This window comes from Furipterus horrens, unplaced genomic scaffold (assembly GCF_987537825.1).
Source record: "Furipterus horrens unplaced genomic scaffold, mFurHor1.1.pri manual_scaffold_4, whole genome shotgun sequence".
In the NCBI taxonomy this organism is placed as follows: Eukaryota; Metazoa; Chordata; class Mammalia; order Chiroptera; family Furipteridae; genus Furipterus; species Furipterus horrens.
The window spans coordinates 21582271-21602458 of record NW_028327174.1 but is presented as its reverse complement, the minus strand read 5'-3'; positions in this window follow the sequence as shown (position 1 = coordinate 21602458).

Here is a 20188-nt window from a genome sequence, read left to right as displayed (position 1 = left end):
GTTGCATTAGAGGCATTAACCAGAAGTGGGGAGGTGTTCACTTGTCCAGGGCCCTCAAACTGCACCACTAGACAGAGATGATACCATCAGCCTTAGGCTCATGGTTGGTAGAGGTGGGGATGGGACTAGACGAGAGCCCCAGAGGCCAGGGAATATTTGGCTAAGTGTAGTAGGTACCCTTTTCTTCACAACAACCTGAAAGTGAGATTTCCCCCTCACTCCCATTCTTTTTTATCTCCAGGTGTAGTCTCTGTGTCCTTTGTTTCCAGGAACCCTGATCCCCAAAGATGCTAAACATTCTATCAGTTGGTTCCTGCCTCAGGCTCAGCTGGACCTGAAAGGCTTTAGCTTGTCCCTGGTCCCTCTGCTCTGGCAGGAATCCAATTGTGATTATTCTTGTCATGCATTCCAGAGCTGGCTCTAGCCCCAAGCCTTGCTTCACTGCATGGCTGGCCCTGGTGCTGCACATCGGCCTTCACGTCTGCCCTCTTGGCTCCTGGCATGTTGCCCATTGGTCCATGAACCCTGACTCTCTATCAGGGAGCTGTGTGGCACTGAGCAGGCCACTACCTATTCTACTTCCCAGGGCACAGAATGTCCCTCCACCTTCTGGTCTGATTCACTTTCACATCTTGCCAAGCCAGGTTTCCAGTTCAATCTATCAGCTCAAGTCAAATTTGGCTGGAACTCTTTTCACTTCACAAACTTAAGTCTTTCACCTTCTATAACAAAGGCCTTATCTATTCCTTAGGAAAAGGGTGTCTGTTCCCTTGGCAGGAAATTTTTTTCTTTTAAAATTTTATGTATAAAATAATAAGTGTACCAATACATGTTATGAAACATACTAACAAAATGAACATCTGTGAACACATTGCCTCAACCAAGAATTAGAATATGGTTGCATCTGCCTGCTGTGTGTCCCTTCCCTATTCCATGTGCCTGCCTCTCTTCAAGAGGTATTCACTGTCCTGAACTTTGTGTTTATTATTTCCCTGCTTTAAAAAAAATAAACTTTGTTGTCATATGTGAAAATGGTGTCATATTTTATGTAGATTTTTTCTATTACAAATAATATGCTATGATAATTTTTACACATATTTCCTGGTGCCCATGCATTGTAGGGCATGTGAATGTTTAAACTCACAAGATAATTCCAAATGCTGTTCAAAGTGATTGTGCTAATTTACATGATTATGATATTAAATGTAAATATTCATGATAAAACTCTCAAATTATGTAGGTCTTGATTAATGTCTTCTAATAATATTTTATTATTTTCTTTTACATGTATTGAGCATTTTTTGTTCATTGTTATGTGCTTATAGTTCTGAGTTATATTAAATGAGTTTCTTTTTTTACAATTATATTTTCTGTTGTTGGTGTATATAAATGCAGTAGATTTTTAAATATTGATCTCATATTTGGTTACCTTGCCAAAATTTCTGTTGCATTCTGTAGATACTTTTGGAACAATTATATCATATGTTATTTATGATAGTTTTATTTCTTTATCTGTTATCTTTATGACTTTAATTTATTTCTTTCATCTCATTGCATCTGCCAGGATTTCCAATGTAGTTTAAGCAGAAGTGCTAAGAGAGGGTATCCTATCTTATTTATTATTTTAAAGGAATTGATCTTGCATTTCCTTATTAAAATAATGTATCTCATAGGTTTTTGTTAGTTAATCTTAGATAGGTTAAAGAGTTTTTTTTCTGTTCCCAGTTTCCTAAAAGTTTTTATGGTAAGTGAGTAAATTTGTCAAGTCTTTTTTCTGTATCTATTGAGAGGCTCTTATTTACTTATTTTTTAAATTGAGGTATAATGGACATACAACATATATTAGTTTCAGGTGTACAACATTTGTATATATTGCAAAATGATCATCACAGTAAATCTAGTGAACATCCATCACCATATGTAGTTGCAGAAATATTTTCTTGTTATGAGAACTTTTAAGAATTATTGCCTTAGCAAGTTTAAAATAAGCAATACAGTATTATTAAATTAACTATAGTAGCCATACTACACATTACATTTTCATGACTTATTTATTTTATAACTTGTAGTTTGAACCTTTTGATTCTTTTCACCCATCTCTTCCATCCCTCACTCCCCACCTCTGGCAATGACTGATCTGCTTTCTATACCTATGAGCTTGTTTTTTTGTTCATTTGTTTTGTTTTTGATTCTACATAAGTGAGGTCATGCATACAGTATTTGTCTTTCTCTGACTTACTTCACTTAGCATAATATCTTCAAGGTGCATCTATATTGTCACAAATGGCAAGATTTTATTCTTTCCATGGCCAAATAATATTCTATATGTATACACAGTATTTTATATTTGATATATTACATATTATATATATACCACATTATCTTTACCCATTCATCCATTAGTGCACACTTAGGTTGTTTCTATAATTTTGTTATTGTAAATAATGCTGCAATGAATGTGGGGTACTTACATCTTTTTGAGTTAGTGTTTTGTTTTGTTTTCAGATGTATACCCAGAAGTGAAATTGCTGGATTCACATGGTAGTTTTATTTTTAATTTTTTTGAGGAACATCCATATTGTTTTCCATAGTACAGTATTCCCTCACTTATTGTGGGTATTACGTTCTAGACACCCCCGCGACAGGTGAAAATCCACGAAGTAGGAACCTTACATTTATTTTAGTATTTATATATATTTTAAGGCTTTAGAAACCTTTCCCACACACTTATAAACCATTCCCAGTCCCTTATTAACCTTTCCCACTCCCTTATTAACCTTTTCCACACTTTTATAAACACTACTTATGTTCTTAAACATATTCTACACTCTTAAACCTATGTAACTTTAAGAACATATGTATACAGTACCACAAAATCCCGCGATATAGCAAAAAATCTGCGATAAATAATTAAATATATTATTTAAAAAAAATCCCATGATACAGTGAGGCCATATAAGTGAACCACAATATAGAGAGGGACCACTGTAATTGAATCAGTTTATTGTACATTACAAAATGTCTGAGTAGACATCTTTCAAAAAATAACATGGAGATGGACAACAGGTACATGAAAAGATGGTCATTATCACTAATCATCAGGGAAATGCAAATCAAAACCGCAATGAGGCATCACCTCACACCGGTCAGAATGGCTATTATAAAAAAGGCAAGAAATAAGTGTTGGTGAAGATGTGGAGAAAAGGGAACCCTTGTGCATAGTTGATGGGAATGCAGACTGGTGCAGCCACTGTGGAGGTGCGCATTGTTTTATCCTTTAATTTGTTAGTGGGTGGTACATCATAATGATGGGTTTTCTAATGTTAAAGCACTCCTAAATTTCTGGAATAAACAAAACTTTGTTATAATGTATTATCTTTTTATGTACTGTTGGATTCAGTTGTTAATATTTTGTGTAGAACTTTTACTTTTACTTTTTACTCTATCATCATGAGTAAGTCTAGCCAGCGATTTTCTTTTCACATGTCGGGTTTTGGCATCGAAGTTATATTGGATTCATAGTCTGAATTAGGAATTATTTTCTTTCTTTTTCTTTTTCTTTTTAAATGTATATTTTATTGATTATACTATTACAGTTGTGCTAATTTCTTTTCCCTTTGCTCTCCTCTGCCCAGTACTCCCCAGGAATGATTTTCTATGACAGTCTGCTGATGCTTTTCTAATAGTTATTTTGACCTTCTTTCTTAACAACAGAACTGTAATTTTTAGCTAGACACATAGTTAAAGATTATATTTTCAGTCCATCATAGTCCCCCATGTGATTAATTTTGACCAGTATCCCTTCATCAGCACCATAGTAAGTTAATTCTTTATAGCTCTGAATCCTGAGATTTATGATTCCTGCTTTGAGAAATTGGTCCTTGACAGCATTTGTTTTTAATAGTGACTAGTTTCATTAAACTAAAAATATGATCTAGTATATAGACTTTTGTTATTGATTTATTTTTAGAGAGAGGGAGAGGGAGGAGAAGGAGAGGAAGAGAGAGAGAGAAAGAGAGAGAGAATGAATGACAGAGAAACATTAACTTGTTGTTCTACTCATTCATGCATTCATTGGTTGATTATTGTATGTGCCCTGACTAGGGATTGAACCTGCAACCTTGGTGTATTGGGATGACACTCTAACCAACAGAGCTGCCTGGCCAAGGCCTATAGATTTCTTAATACATATATTTACATTGAGGTAGGATTAGAGAAGTATCTTTATTGCTTCTTGATCTACATTTGCAGCTTTCTAGATACATTAACATAGTGGAAGAATGTCAGTCTTTTTTTTTTTTTCATTTTCATAATATATTTTAGCCCAATATATGTAAAGTAGTATCATTTTGACACATGATCAATATTTAAGGTATTAATGAGAGACTTCCCCTTTTTTCTTCTCCCTACTAAGTCTTGGAAGCCTTACATAAGAAAAATGTCAGTTCTTGAAGTCATTTAACCAGACAATTTTTGCATGAAAGGATGTCAATATGAAACATTTTCAGCTTTTAAAAATATCTTTAAAGAATTTTTCTTCAATTGTAAGAAAGCTTACTCTTAAACCATATGAACCAACATGACTTTCATATTAAACTAATGATATTCCAAATTTAACATGCTTTGTAGTATAATGGACTGAACTTTACATTTTTCATGATGATTTCCTTTTTGGCCCATGAGTTAGTAGTGTGCTTAAATTTTTCCAAGTGTATGAGGGTCAAAAATTAATTATATTTTGTTATTTACTTATTAATTGGATTATACTGGGATACACATTGATATTGATTCTTTGAAATTTGTTGAGGCTTCTTTTTTGGTTTAGTACCTGGTGAGTTTTTATAAATGTTCCAAATGTGTCATCCCTAATTGTGTTGATTCTCTATATGAATTCTACATATGTCCAATAAATCAAACTTATTGTTTAAATTTTTTGACTTTTCTAATTTTGTCTCCTTGATGTAGTGATAATAGAGGTTTTATCTCCCAGTACAATGATGAATTTGTCAGTTTCTCCCTGAGTTCTATTAATTTTTTGCTTTATGTAGTTTTGAACTATTTTATTAAGTTTATTTTATTAGGTTTATAATAATCATATCTTATTAGTAAATTGAGTGTTTAAAAACATTATTTAATTTCATTTTCTATTCATAATAATGCTTTTTTTCAAAAGTCTGATATTAATAAAGCCACCCCAACTTTACTTCAAACAATTCCATGTCTTTGTACTTTAGGTAGGTCTCCTGTAAACATCATAGAATTATGCAGCATCCAGCTTCCAAGACAACCCAACGGATCGTTCTCCCAGATTCACTTTCTTGTGTAGTCCACTCCAACACTGAATAGGGCTAACTTGTGAAACCAATAGGATATCGTGGAAATAACAGAGTTTGACTCCAAAGGCTAGGTCATAAAAGACATTGCATCTTTCATTTTTCTTTTTCTTGGATCATTTGCACTGTAGGAAGCCAGTCACCGTGTCATGAGGACATTCAAGCATCTCTATGGAAATGTTTACACAGCAAGGCACCAGCACCCCCTGACAACAAACAGGATCAACCTACCAGCCTTGTGAGTGAGCCTTCCAGGAAGCAGGTCCTCCAGCTCCAGTCAAGCCTTCAGATGACTGGGGTCCCTGCTAGCATCTGAGAGACCCTGAGCTAGAACCACTGAGAGAAGCTAACCAAGTGCAAAGGAGTACTTCTCAGCTTCTACAAAGAAATATGGTCTCTTTGCTTATTTTGAAACTCAACTCTCCTGGTGTGTCTTATTTTTTTTCCACTTTAAATGGAGAAGTGGCTACAAAGAAATGTTTCTGTACCCTAAAAAATGACAAGGCACATGGAATGATAAATAGCAATAGGTGTTGGACCTCATTGTTGGAGACATAATAATATGTGGAAGGGACTGGCAAATGGAGAGAACATGCCCATCCAAAGACAGAGGACCCTCATCTCCAGCGCATGGTTCCCTCGTGAAAAGGTAACCCAGTGATGTAAGTCCTGCCAGTTGTCCAAGGGAGTCCAGATAATCCACATTTTAATGTAAAACACCCTAAGTTTTTAACATTGACTCGAAATTTAAACACACATACGTAAATGAAACACACACACACACTGAGTTATATGGACACATCTGACATGTTGTGGGAAAGTGAGGGCCAGAGAAATTTAGTCAGTTTCTCAAGGTGGAGGAGGAAGTAGGTAGACTCTGATCTCCAGGACCCTGACTCAGAATGAGGAAACCCAGTAAGGAAAGTCTCTCCTGTGAATAGAATAAACTCTACATTAGTACCTTTTCTTCCCCTCCCTTTAGGCCAAGCTGTGTCCCACTGAGTGATGTCATGTTGATGTCCACATTTATCATATGCATCAAATTACAGCAACTAATTATTAGTGGTAGGCAGGAGATGCCTCCACGTCCATCAGGAGAGGCAAACAGCCAGCCAGTGCAGGAAGTGAGTTTCACAACAAGGGTCACAGGATGTGTCGGTAGGCGCTGCTCTGTCTGGGACACTGCTTGGGAGACTTGAATTATTAATACAAATTGTAGGAAGCCAAGTAGCTTTTTAAGAACCTTTATCCAATTAATGGAAGAGAAATGCCAAGTGTACTTCCAAGCGTCATAATATTTTTTATTTTGAAAAATTTATATTGATGTATAATTTTCATAGAGAAAGTAACACAGATCATAGTTACACAGTTAAATACATTTTTTTCACAGACTAAGCACCCTTTTCATCGCCAGCAGCTCGGTTGAGGAATAGACCATTACCAGCACCCTGGAAGCTCCGCTCATGCTTCCATTTAGTCTCTAAACCCCTCCCCCAAGGGAAACCACCCTCCTGACTTCTAATATCATATTAGATTAGTTCTGCCAATGTTTGTATTCTATGCAAATGGAATAGCCAGGAAGTACTTTCTTAGGTCTTGTTTCTTTCACTCAACATTATATTTTCGAGATTCATCCATACTACTGTGTGTGGGGTGGGTGTAGATCATTCTCATTACTCTATATAATCCTTTATGTGAACAGACCACAATGGATGTATCCATTCTGCTGTTGGTGGACTTTGGGCACTTTGAGGCATGGGCCTATTACAAATATATAGATATATTGCTAAGTTTGGCTCTCATCTGCAACCTACTTTGAAAGCTGACTTCTCAATAACTTTCTGTGTTTAACTCTTCCTTCTCTCCCTTTTGGTAACATTCAAAAAGTAAACATCATTTTAAAGGCATTAAATACTATTTAAGCACACTGTGGAAAAAAATTGGAAAATATAAGACAGAGAAGTTTAAATAAGAAAATGAGTACTTCCTGCCATCCTCAGATAATCGTGAAAACATGTTAAAACATATTCTTTCCAGTGTTTTCTTCTCTCTCTATTTTCCACAGTTGAGATTGTACTATATATGCCTATTCATATGTAGCTCCTTTTATTTAAGATTATACTACATGTATTTCCTCATGCCATTTGTAACTGTTCTTCAACATTGTTTTTCCTGGCTACGTGATAATCCATCTCATATGTTTGCCAAAAGTTATTTGACTCATCTCCTGAACTGGGACGTTTAGGATGCTTGCACTTTCATTTTGGCAATAGGAACAATGCTGCAGCAACTATCTTGGATGCAGATCTTTGTCCTCACTGTAGATAAGTTAGTTCCTAGAAGTGGAATTTACTGGATCAAGAGTCTGAACACTAAAGGAGTCTGGTGCATCCCATGTTGTGTGTTGCTGTACAGAAAGGTGCCAGCAGCTTTAAGAGCTGAGAGCACAAGACCACACATTTTATTGCATCTTCACTCACATTGAATATTATTTATTACAGTGTCTCTTTGTCCTGTTTGGTTTTGAGTATTTTAAAATTTCTCTTCTGACTTATTTTCCGACCTGTGAGTTATTTGGAAATGTGTTTTAAACTTTCCAAATGTATGAGGATTAGAAATAAATCATTTGAATTGATTAAGTTAAAATTTCAATTTAGTTGTATTATGGCCAGAGAATATGGTGTATATTATTCTTTGAACTGTGCTGAGAATTGTGCATAATCAATTGTGTAAGTGTGAGGGTGACTAACCAGCCCAGTTTGTTTGGGACTGAGGGATTTCCTGGGATGAAAGACTTACAGTCCTAAAGTCAGGAAAGTCCTGGGCAAACTGGGCTGAGTTGGTTACCCTACGTGTACCTGAGAATAACGTGGATTCTCAAATTATTGGGTGCAGAGTTTTAAATAAATACATTAGATCAAGCTTACTCATGGTATTTTAAAAACAATTTTTAATTAAATTTTTAATTTTGGAAAATTATAGATTTGCATGCAATTGTAAGGAACAATACAGAGTGGTCCTTTATATCCTTTACAGTTTCAGAATATTGCCACCAGGAAATTGATATTTATGCAGATTACCTGTCTTATCAGGACTTTATCAGTTTTACTTGTACACATTGTGTGTGTGTGTGTGTGTGTGTATTTAGTTCTGTACAATTTAATCACATATGTAGGTTTGTGTATCCCCCACCATGTGAAGATGCGAACATCACAGCAAAGATCCTTCCCGTTGCCCTTTTATAACCACAAGCACCTCCCTTATACTCCCCCTTCCCCACTAATCTGTTCATTTCTATACTTTTGTCATTTCAAGAGTGTTACACAAATGGAATAATACAGTATGTAACCTTTTCAGGTTGGCTTTTTTTCACTGAGCATAATTCCCTGGAGATCCACATACATGATCCACACATGTTGTAGTATCAGTAGTTTGTTCTTTTCAAAGATTTTATTTATTCATTTTTAGAGAGAGGGAAATGGATGGAGAAAGAGAGGAAGAGAAACATCAATATGAGAGAGAAACATTGATTGGTTGCCTCTTGTACATACCCCTAATTGCGGACTGAACCTGCAGCCTAGGCATGTGCCCTGACCAGGAACTGAACTGGTGACCTTTTGCTTTGCGGGACGATGCCCAACCAACTGAGCCACACTGGTTGGGGCACTAGTTTGTTCTTTTTTATTGCCAAGCAGTATTTCATGTATGGATGGACCACAGTTTGTTTAATTGTTAACCCAATGAAGGACATTTAGGTTGTTTACAGTTTTCGATGATTACAAATAAAGCTGCTATGAACATTCACGTACAGGATTTAGTGTGAACTGAAGTTTCCATTTCTCTGGCATAAATGCCCAGGAATGCAATTACTGGGTTTAACCATTGTTTTAAAAAAATCTTTATTTTGTCAATTTTATTTGCTTAATCTATGGATAATTGAGAAAGACATTGATGTTGATTTATCAAGGTATATATTTTGAAGCTATTTCATAAAATGCATAGAAATTTAGAACTTTTATAACTTTCTGTCTATAAATTTAGAACGCAATGTCCTGGAATAGTGTGGTTTTGGGTTCAGGAATCCTACTCTGCTACTAGGACCAGAAATTCCACAAGATAGAGTAGTTTGAACCCTCACTAATTCTATGGCAACAATAATGTGGTATCATAGTTACTGAGAACGTGAGATTAGTCTGAAGCTGCGCCACTCTTTTGACATTGTACCGCAAGCACGTCATCACCATGATGGCGATTGTGAAGGAAGGAAGTGAGCATACTATGTCGCCCACATATGGCTGTGTTCCTAGAAGAGAGGAAGTAGAGGGGGATGGCTTCCCTTCTGCCGAAGTGCTGGCAGTATGTGATGGGAGCTGGTAGCCTGGCTTGGGAAATCTTGTGTGTTTAGTTGGAATGCACTGCCAAGAAAGTTCCCTTTCCTGTGGAGTTCACATAGGAGAAGAGATGCTACAAAAATAGAAGGAAAAGGCAAAGACGAACCCTGCTAAGACTTTCCTCCCCTGAGGTTCTTTTGCATTTGCACTAGTAGTTACACCCTGGAGAACTTGCTCATAGGTAGGCAGAGGTCAACTCATATATCCCCCCGCCTCTGGGCAGCAATGTCCCTAGTACCTCCAACAGTCTCATTTTCCCATGTGTGCTTAGTCTCTGCATCAGTTCATCTTTCAAGCCCAGCTCTAGAGGCCCTTACATCTTGGCCCCCAGGGATCCCTTCTCCTTGAGCCTTATAGCAGTTATTGTCCTCTCAAGGCTAATTTAGCAAAACTGCCTTGAGACACCTTCCAGGAGAGCAGGGCTGTGTGGCATGTTGTCTCTGCCTGTAGTTAAGTTTCCAATAGTTGCTGTAACATGTTGTTACGAACTTAGTGGCTTAAAACAACACATTTATTATCTTACAACTCTGGAGGTCAGAAGTCTGAAGTGGGTCAAAATCAAGGTGTTGGCAGAGCTGTGTTCCTTCCGTCGGTCCTAGGGGAGAGTTGGTTCCTTGCCTTTTCTAGCTTCTAGAGGCTGCCTACATGCATTCGTTGGCTTGTGGCCCCTGCCACTCCAACCTCTGCTTCTGTGATCATATCTCCTTCCCTGACTCTGACCCTTCTGCCTCCTCAAATAAGGACCTTGTGATTAGATTGGGTTCACCTAGTATAATTCAGGATAATTTTTGCATCTCCACAAGCTTTAACTTAATCACATCTACAAGGTCCCTTTTGCATGTGAAGTGACATTCACAGGTTTTGGGAATTAGGATGTGGACATTTTGGGTCATTATGTGATTGTCTGTATCTACTTTTCTCATATCAAACTTCATGGTCCCCTTCAGGTCCTCATTGTGCTTCTTCTGGAAAAGTCAATTAGCCACCTGATCGGTCGGTCTCCCTTTATCCATCCGGCCCCTCTAAAATCCAGGTCAACTACAGCCAGATTATTTCACCCAGAGTCTGCTGGGTAAACACAAACCCCTCAACCTGGCTCGAGGTCCTTGGTAAATTCTCTTACCCTCTTTCCTGTCTTATCTCCCACTAGTTAACTTTACATGTTAACTAACAGTCAGTTCAGTGATTTATTTATTTTCACATGCCAGAACTTTTCTGTCTCTATGCCATCACTTTTTTCTTTATATCTGGAATGCCCTTTGTTCTCATTTCATCTATTAAAATCCTATTGAGCTTTAAAATGTGGACGACTGTGCACCAGGAAATTCCACATGCAGGAATTTCAGACTATGGAAATATCCCTGAGGGTCATGCATAGATAAAGCTTCAAAGATGCCCATTGTAGCATTGTTAATAAAAAGAAGAATTAAAACCAACCTAAGTAAACATCCAACAATATGGAACTGGTTACATAAATTGTGACTATCATAAAGGGAGATATTACACAGTGAACAAAAGCAAAAAAATACGGAAGTATTAATGAATTGAAAGATAATTATGATATATTCAAAAGCAAAATAACACATTACAGAACCCTCTGTATAGGATGATTTTATTTAAAGTTATATTATATATACATTTCTTTAAAAAAGAAAGTAACATGCTAAACTGTTGATGTTGCTTGTTTCTGGGTAGTCACATTAAGGGGGTGATTTTTATTTTCTTATTTTTATTTGTTCATCCCCCCCCCATTGACCACATGTTACTTTTATGATAATAAAAAAGTAGTTATAATTATTAAAAAATTATTCTACCCATCCTATCTGGGCCAGTTCAAATTCCTCCCCTTCCTAAGGCCTTGCCTAGCCATCATCCTGGATAAAGGTGAGTGCTCTCTTTATTGACCTTCCACCACTGTTTGTAGGCTCTTAGAACACCCTCCTTATTTTTTTTAAAGTATATTTTATTGATTACATTGTTACAGTAGTTCCAACTTTTCCCCCCTTTGCTCCCCTCTGCCCAGTACCCCACTTCCTCCAGCAATCCCACCCCTCTTAGTTCATGTCCATGGGTCGTGCATATAAGTTCTTAAGCTTCACCCTTTCCTATATTATTCTTAAATTCCCCCTGTCTATTTTGTACCAACTGATTATCCTTCTTAATCCCTGCACCATATCCCCATTTCTCCCCCTCCCCCCTCCCAGCTGATAACCCTCCAAATGATCCCCATACCTATGATTCTGTTCCTATTCTGGTTTGTTTAGTTGGATTTTGTTTTTATTTTTTAGATTCAGTTGTTGATAGTTGTGAGTTTGTTGTCATTTTAGTGTTCATAGTTTGATCTTTTTCTTAAGTAAGTCCCTTTGACATTTCATATAATAATGGCTTGGTGACAATGAGCTCCTTTAGCTTTACCTTGTCTGGGAAGCACTTCATCTGCCCTTCCATTCTAAATGATAGCTTTGCTGGATAGAGTAATCCTGGTTGCAGGTTGCCTTTCATCACATTGAATACTGCTTGCTGGTCCCTTCCTGCCTGCAAAGTGTCCTATGAGAGATCAGCTGATAGTCCTATAGGCAGCCCCCTGTAGGCAACTCTCTGCCTCTCCCTTGCTGCCCCCAGGATTTTCTCTTTATCTTCACCTTTGGCATCTCAATTATGATGCATCCTGCTGTGGTCCCCTCTAGGTCCAGCTTGCCTGGGACCCTCCGTGCTTCCCGGACCTGTATGTTCATCTCTTTCACAAAATTTGGGAAGTTTTCCTCATTTTTTTTCAATTCTTGCTTCCTCATTCTGCACTGGTTGACTCTTTTTTAATTCCTTATGTTCCAAATCATTGATTTAACCCTGGCTTCCTTCCCTTCACCATTGGTTTTGTGTGGATTTTTCTTCATTTCACTTAGCATAGCCTTCACTTCTTCCCTTATGCGTCTGCCATACTCAAGCATATCTGTCAAGCCTGTGAGCATATTTACCACCAGTGTTTTGAATTCTGCATTTGTTAGGTTGTCTATCTCCTCATCTGTTAGATTGGCTATCTTCTCATCGCTTAGTTCTCCCACTGGAACCTTGATCTCTTTCCCCTTTTGGGCCATAGTTTTCTGTCTCCGCATTCTGACAGGCTCCTGTGTTTGTTTGCCTCTGCATCTCAAGTAGATCGTCCTCCTTATTTTTATTTAAGACATCACCATAGACAAGCTGCAGGTGTGAAACTCCTTGTCCATGGTGTAAGGCTGTAGGGCTACTCTCTGCCTTGGGATTGCTTATACATCCCACACACCACAACCCATGGTAGGAAGCCATGGGTGTGTGAGGTCGGGTGAGGCTCAGTGATTTGGAGGGTCCTTTTGTTAAAGGTCCTGGCCCTGTGTCTGGCTGGAGTGGGGTGTAGTCTGGGAAGGGAGGCTGATTTAAAAATTCCATTCCTATTCTCATGGAACTGGTGGTGTGAATAGAGAGATAAGGCACGCACTGGCACATCACATGTTTATAAAAATATACAAAAATTGCTAAAAGATATCTTGTGAGTCATTGCCAAATGAATACTACAAGGTCATAGGAGGAAGAGGTTACCACAGGTCCGGCAGAGGAGACGTGCTCTGGAGTGTTGCAGCTTCGGGTCAAAGCAGTTAGGCCCCAGCCTGCACATATATCATAAATTCAGCTGGGACACTCACGTAGCTCAGGGCCATTGGATAATGCTAATGCTTTCATTTCAAATACCATGTTTTTCTATGTAAAGAACTTCATTTAGTCCCAGGAAGACCAACAAACTCAGTGGAAATATTCACCCAGGAAAGGCTACCTGGGCAATTTTCAAATTTATTAATTGATCAATTTCAATTTATAAATAAAATATCTGTTAAAATCACTAGGCTTAAATTGTCAAATGAAAGACTTGATGGCTTGACCTCTGACTTGGGGTTTCCCTAAGAAAATGGTCTTTGTGGTGACAGCGTGACTATGTGCGGAGTTCAGGGTCAGGGTTTGGAGAGATGGCCCTCTGCGGTGAGTGCTCTCAGCCCCGGGCTCCTCCCACTGCGGCAGCCACACCTCCACTGCCTGGTTGGGATCTTATGCACGTGGCTAAGTCTATCTGAGTCTTGGCACCCAAACTCAGATGAATGGTTTTTAGGAGGTGTAGTGGGTGAAATGGCGCCCCCCCCCAAAGATAGGTCCACATGCTCACCCCCAGAAACTGAATGGGAAAACGGGTCTTTGCAAATGTCACTAAGTCAAGGATCTCAAGGTGAGATCATCCTAGATTACTTAGCTGGGCCCTAAATTCAATAACAAGAGTCCTTATAAGAGACACACAGATGGGAGACACACAGGGTGAAGAGGATAAAACCGTGTAAAGATGGAGGCAGAGATTGGAGTGATGCACCCACAAGCCAAGGAATGTCTGGAGCCACCAGAAGCTGGAAGAGGCAAGGAAACTCTTTCTCTTAGAGGCTCAGGAGGAAGCATGGCTCTGCCGACACCTGGATTTTAGATTTCTGAGAGAACACATTTCTGTTATTTTAAGCCACCTGGTTTGTGGTAATTTGTTATAGCAGCCCCAGGAAACTAATACAGGAGGATTGAATGAAAAAAGGTATAGGAAGCAGATAACCAATTCTTTTTCTGCAGGACAGGAGAGAGTCATGGAAAGGTGAATAGCAGAGAGGAGGAGTGAGAGGAGAGGGAAGACGTTTCAGTCAGTGGAGCCAAGGGAGCTGAGCACAGGAGGGGTCTGGGGAGCTGAGCACAGGAGGTGGGAGATGGGCAGACATTCTGCAGTGTCATGGGCAGACATGGCGGTATCAGGGTGGGCATGTGCACAACAGGGACCCAGCAGGTCGTTAAGTGTATGGACTATTGGGCGTGAGTCTCAAGAAGAGGGGGCCTGGAAACGGAAGAGGTAGAGCTCCTGGCTCCCCTGCTGCCTTCCTCTGGTGGTGTTTCTGCACTTCAGCTGTACCTGCCTGGTGCTCATGATGGAGCTGAAGCAGCGGTCTGGGAAGCCAGAGGCTGCTGGACCCAGAGGTCATGCCAACAGGGCCTGGAAGTGGCTGAACTTTAAAGGAGTTGTGCTTGGGAAGGAGGAAGCAACAAGAGGAATGGGCCAAAGATGTGAGATCTTTGATTTTGTTTTCTGAGCACTCTGTAACCCCCGGGATTCTTGTGTTCTTCTGCCTGTGAAGAAGGTTAGGTTTAATATGATTTAAAGAAAATAAAGTGAAGCTCTGGCTGGTGTGGCTCAGTGGATTGAGTGCTGGCCTGTGAACCAAAAAGTCGCTGGTTTGATTCTCAGTCAGGGCACATGCCTGGGTTGCAGGCCAGGTCCCTGGTTGGGGACATGTTAAAGACAAACACACATTGATGTTTCCCTCCCTCTCTTTTTCCCTCCCTTCCCCTCCCTCTAAAAATAATAAATAAAAATCTTAAAAAAAAGGTAATTAAGTGATGTGACAAAATTTTCAAATGCAGGTTTATAGACTGTGATTCACATTCAGATTTGAAGATAAATATTTAAAACTTCTGTGGTATCTTCACTTCTGAAGAAACTGGTAACAGGATTGCCTCTGAGAAGGAAACTAAGGGGCCGATAGGGTGGCCAACTGTCCCAGTTGCTGAGAACTGTCCCAGTTTTAGTAATGAAAATCTCATGTCCCCAAAAGTCCTTCAGTTCAGGACAAACTGGGACAGTGGTTATTCTCCCGGGTGAAAGGGAGATTTGACTTTTCACTGTGAATCCTCTCCTTCACTTTGTGTTTTGTGCTTTTATTTTGCATCTGTGTCTCCTAGCCCCCATCACCCTGCCCCAAAAGAACATTACACTATTCTCCCAGCTCCTGTACATGAAAAACCAATCCAGCATCAATAAAAATTAAAGTGCAGAACTGAGAAAAACATTCACATACTAATGTCAGAAAAAAGAATACTATCTTAATCTATAAAGAGCTTTTACAAACCAATAGGAAAAGATAAACATCTCTGTTGAGAATGAGCTAAAGACCCAAGCAAGAAATTCTCAAAAGAAGAAAAAAAAAAAGGGGGGGCAATATTAGAAAACCTTCCCCAATAGTTAAAAGGATGCATATTAAAACAATAAGCTTATACCAGCGTTTGTGAATTAAATTATCAAACAATAAAAAATATAACTGTCTTTGTCAGCTCAGGTTTCTGTAACAACATCCCATAGACTGGGTGGCTTAAACAAAAGACATTTATTTCTCATAGTTCTGGAGGCTGGAAGGCCGATATCAACGTGCTTTCTGATTCAGTTCTTGGGGAGGGCCTGTTTTCTGGCTGGCAGATGACTGCCTTCTTGATGCGTCCTCCTGTGGCCAAGGCAAAACTCAGGTGTCTCTTCCTCTTCTCATAAGGGAACTAATTCCATCATGGAGCCCCACCCTCATGACCTTATTTAATTTTAATTACCTCTGAAAGGCCCCAGCTCCTCATACTATCATGTTGGGTGTTAGAGGTTCAACATAAGAATATTTTTTTTTGGAGGGGGAGGCACAAACGTTCCGTCCACAACGATAATAAAATGCTATGGAAGGGAAAGTAAAATAAAAGAATTAAAAAAAATGCTATGGAAGGGAAATTGGTTTAATTCTTGGCAGGATGTATAACAGTCTTAACAATTCTGGAGCCCTTTGACCCAGCCATTTTTCTTTCTTTTTTTACAACTAGGAATTTGTTTTAAGGCATCGTGGCAGGCCATTGGCTTCAGGGCTGTATCTTTTAAATGAAAATTTCAACAGTATAGAAAACTAGAGAGGTTCTAGCCATTTTGGTCCCATCTTAATATGTTTCCATATTTGCCTTTTAGTTTTGAAATTATTAAATAAATAAAACATACCTAAAGAGGTATAACTCTCTGGATCCCTTCATCTTTCTTCCTACCTAGAGATAGCTCTATCCTGCACTTAGTGGTTATCGCTGTTTGCATGTTTCCTTTTCCCACAATAAAACATATTTATAAGCAATAATACAGCTTTATTTTACATGGTCTTTAAATTGACATAAAGGTATCATGCTGTAGAAATCACAGATACTTGCTTTTATTATTTGCTCACCATTATTTTTGGGATTTATCCATATTGGTATATATAGCCTAGATGATTCTTTAACTGCTATTTGGTATTTCATAGGATGAATGTACCCTAATTTATTTGTTCATGTGGTCGAAGTATATTTAGGTTGTTTACGTATTTTGTGCTACAGTGAACATTGTGTGCTAGTTGCTTTGTGCACGCGGGAAAGAGTATATTTAAGTTTAATAGCTACTTCCATGTTTTTCTCTGAAGTAATATACCATTTGTTCTTACAACAGCAAATAGTTCCAGTAGCTTCACATCCTTGCCAATCTGATGGGACGATAACTCATGGAGGTTTTATTTTGGCTTTCCCTCGTGATCAGTGGAGTTGAATGGTTTTTCATATGTTTACTGGCCAATTGTTTTACTTTTTCTTTTCTGTGAATTACCGTTCCACATCACTTCTCTATGGCCACTGCATTTTTTATCCACTTAAAATTCTTTAAAAAAATTAGAAGTAATTTACATATAATGTATTTGTTTCAGGTGTGCAACATAATCATTTGATATTTGTATCACCACAATAACTTTAGTTAACATTTACCACCACACATAGTTAGGAAATTTTTTTTTCTTGTTATGAAAATTATAAACATTTACTCTCAGCAACTTTTAAATGTATAACACAGTATTGTTGCCATGCTGTAGATTACATCCATGGCTTATTTATTTAGTTTGTACCTTTTAACCTTCTTCACTGCCCCCCACTCCCGGGCAGTCACCAATCTGTTCTCTGTATCTATGAATTCAGTTTTTATTTTATTTTAATTTTTAGAGTCCACGTATAGGTGAAATCATATAGTATTTGTCTTTGTCTCTGACTTATTTCACTTAGTATAGTGCCCTCAAGTTCCATTCATGTTATTACAAATGGTAAGATTTCATTCTTTTTTATAGCTGAATAATATTTCATTGTATATATGGACTGCATTTTCTCCATTCATTCATTGATGGACACTTAGGCTGTTCCCATATAAATAATGCTGCAGTGAACACAAGTGCATATACATATATATTTTTAAAATTTTAGTTATTTATTTTTAGAGAGGTGAAGGGAGGGAGAAGGAGAAAGAGAGAAATATGATGTGCGAGAAAAACATTGATTGGTTGCCTCTTGCACACCCCCAACCAGGGACCTGGCCTGCAACCCAGGCATGTGCCCCAATCAGGAATGGAACCGGCAACCCCTTGGTTTGTGGGATGATGCCCAACCCACTGAGCTACACCAGTCAGGGCAGAGTGTATATATCTTTTTGAGTTAGAGTTTTTGTTTCCTTCAGTTAAATACTCAGAAGTGAAATTGCTGAATCATATGGTAGTTCTATTTTTAACTTTTTGAGGAACTTCTATTTTATTTTTCATAAGGTTGCACCAATTTATGTTCCCGTCAACAGTGCACAAGGATTCCCTTTTCTCCATCTCTTCACCAAAAGTTGTTACTTTTGCCTTTTTGATAATAGCCATTTTTTGTTTCTTATTCACAATCAAATTTGAAATTGTCTGATCTTTTCTTAATCTTTTTTTTCCATATGTATTTTTGATCGGATTACCTAGTTTCATGAAAAACCCTGTTACATTTTATTATTGCATTTGATTTATAGACTAATTTTGGGATAATTGGTAAAATTACAATAGTGACTTAATATGAACACAGTGTACCTTCCCATGGGGTTTTCTTTAATGTCTTGTGATAAAATTTATGATGTTCTGCATATAGTATTATACAGATTTTATTGTATTCCTTTACTAATAAGGACACTTTAAAGATTGTGCTTTATAATTATATAACAACATAACAGATTTAAAAAATATATCTTGTTTTAACAAACTGCTGACTCATAAGATTCTCTTGCATAGAATTCTCTTATGTAGATTCTTTTATGTAAAATTCTCTGAAATTTCCCTATGTAGACAGTCATATTTTCAAATAATTATTGCTTTTTACTTTAGAAGCTGCATACCTTATATTTTCTTTTCTTCATTATTTACTTATTTATTTTTTTACTGGCCAGGACATCTGTTTTAGTGTTGACTAGCAGTGATGATATTGGCCATCTTCGTTTTGTTCTGGTTTTAGCAGGGGGAGTGGCTTCTATTTACCATAATTGCGAAGTTTGTTCTGTCTCAGGTCAAGGACATTCCCTTCTTTTTGTAGGTTACTAAGATGCTTTTGTTTGCGTGTTTTCCATAAATGGATGTTGTTGACTTTTACTCAAAGCTTTCTCTGCTTTGCCTTATCATTTAATAATTTTTTCTTTATACATTTTGAGCTTATATTATGAAGTACATCTAAATCTTTAATTATATCTTCCTGGCACACTCATCTCTTTATCATCTTTTATCCTCTTTGTCTCTAATAATGACTTTTCTCCTAAGGCCTGTTTTGTCTGATAGCAGTATAACCAGCTTTCTCTTGCTTATCATTCGCCTTTTGCTTTTTTCTCCTTACATTTTCTGTCTTTAAGTTTTAAGCCTGTCTCTTGAACATTGCTGAATTGTGTGTCTTTTAAAGACAACCAATCAGATAATTTCTTACTTTTTGTTGTTGTTTATCAATGGTTAGATTTTTATTATATTATTTATGCTATTTGTCCTGCTTTTTCCATGTTTTCTCCCAGGTCAGTCCAGGTTTCCTTATTTTCTGTTTTTCCCCATTGGTTTGGAACATGTGCATTCAATTCTATTCTTTTAGTAGCCTCTCTTAAAATTTTATTATGCGTTCTGGCCTTACCAAAGTGTAGAGTTATCACCTCGTTCCTTCTTCTTAGCAATATAGAGACCTTAATACACTTTCACTCTCATCATGCCTCCAGTTAGGTACTTTTGCTCTCTGGTATTCTGGATCCTTCTTATTTTTTAACTCTCCAATTTATTGTCATTATTGTTATTTTTATGCAATTACTGCCTGCTCAAATTTACCACAGTATTCTTTGTTTACTTTGTCTTTTGGCACCTTCTATGTGGGTTTAATTTCCTTTTTCCTGAAGTAACTTCTTCACTAGTTCTTTCCGAAAGGACTGTTAATGTTAAATACCCCCACCCCCCACCTGAAAAATTTAATTTCACTAGGTAGAGCAAATGCTACAGTCACTCTCCCATATCCCTCTGCTCTTAGCTCTTTCTGTGTTTCTCATAGATGACTTTGTCTGCACCTTGTGCCAAGGGCCAGATGTGTTGTGGAGTTAACACCCCCAGGAGCAAGCCTTGACAGTTACTGACCGGTGTAGGTATAGAGATACCCCTGCTTTCTTAACCCAAGAGCGGGGTAATTCTGAGGCATGTGTCTTACCCTTTTGCCAGACTTTCTTCATGAGATTAAGCTCAGTTGCTCATGTGGTGGCTAGCTTAATAAACATGTTCTATCAGCTGCTTT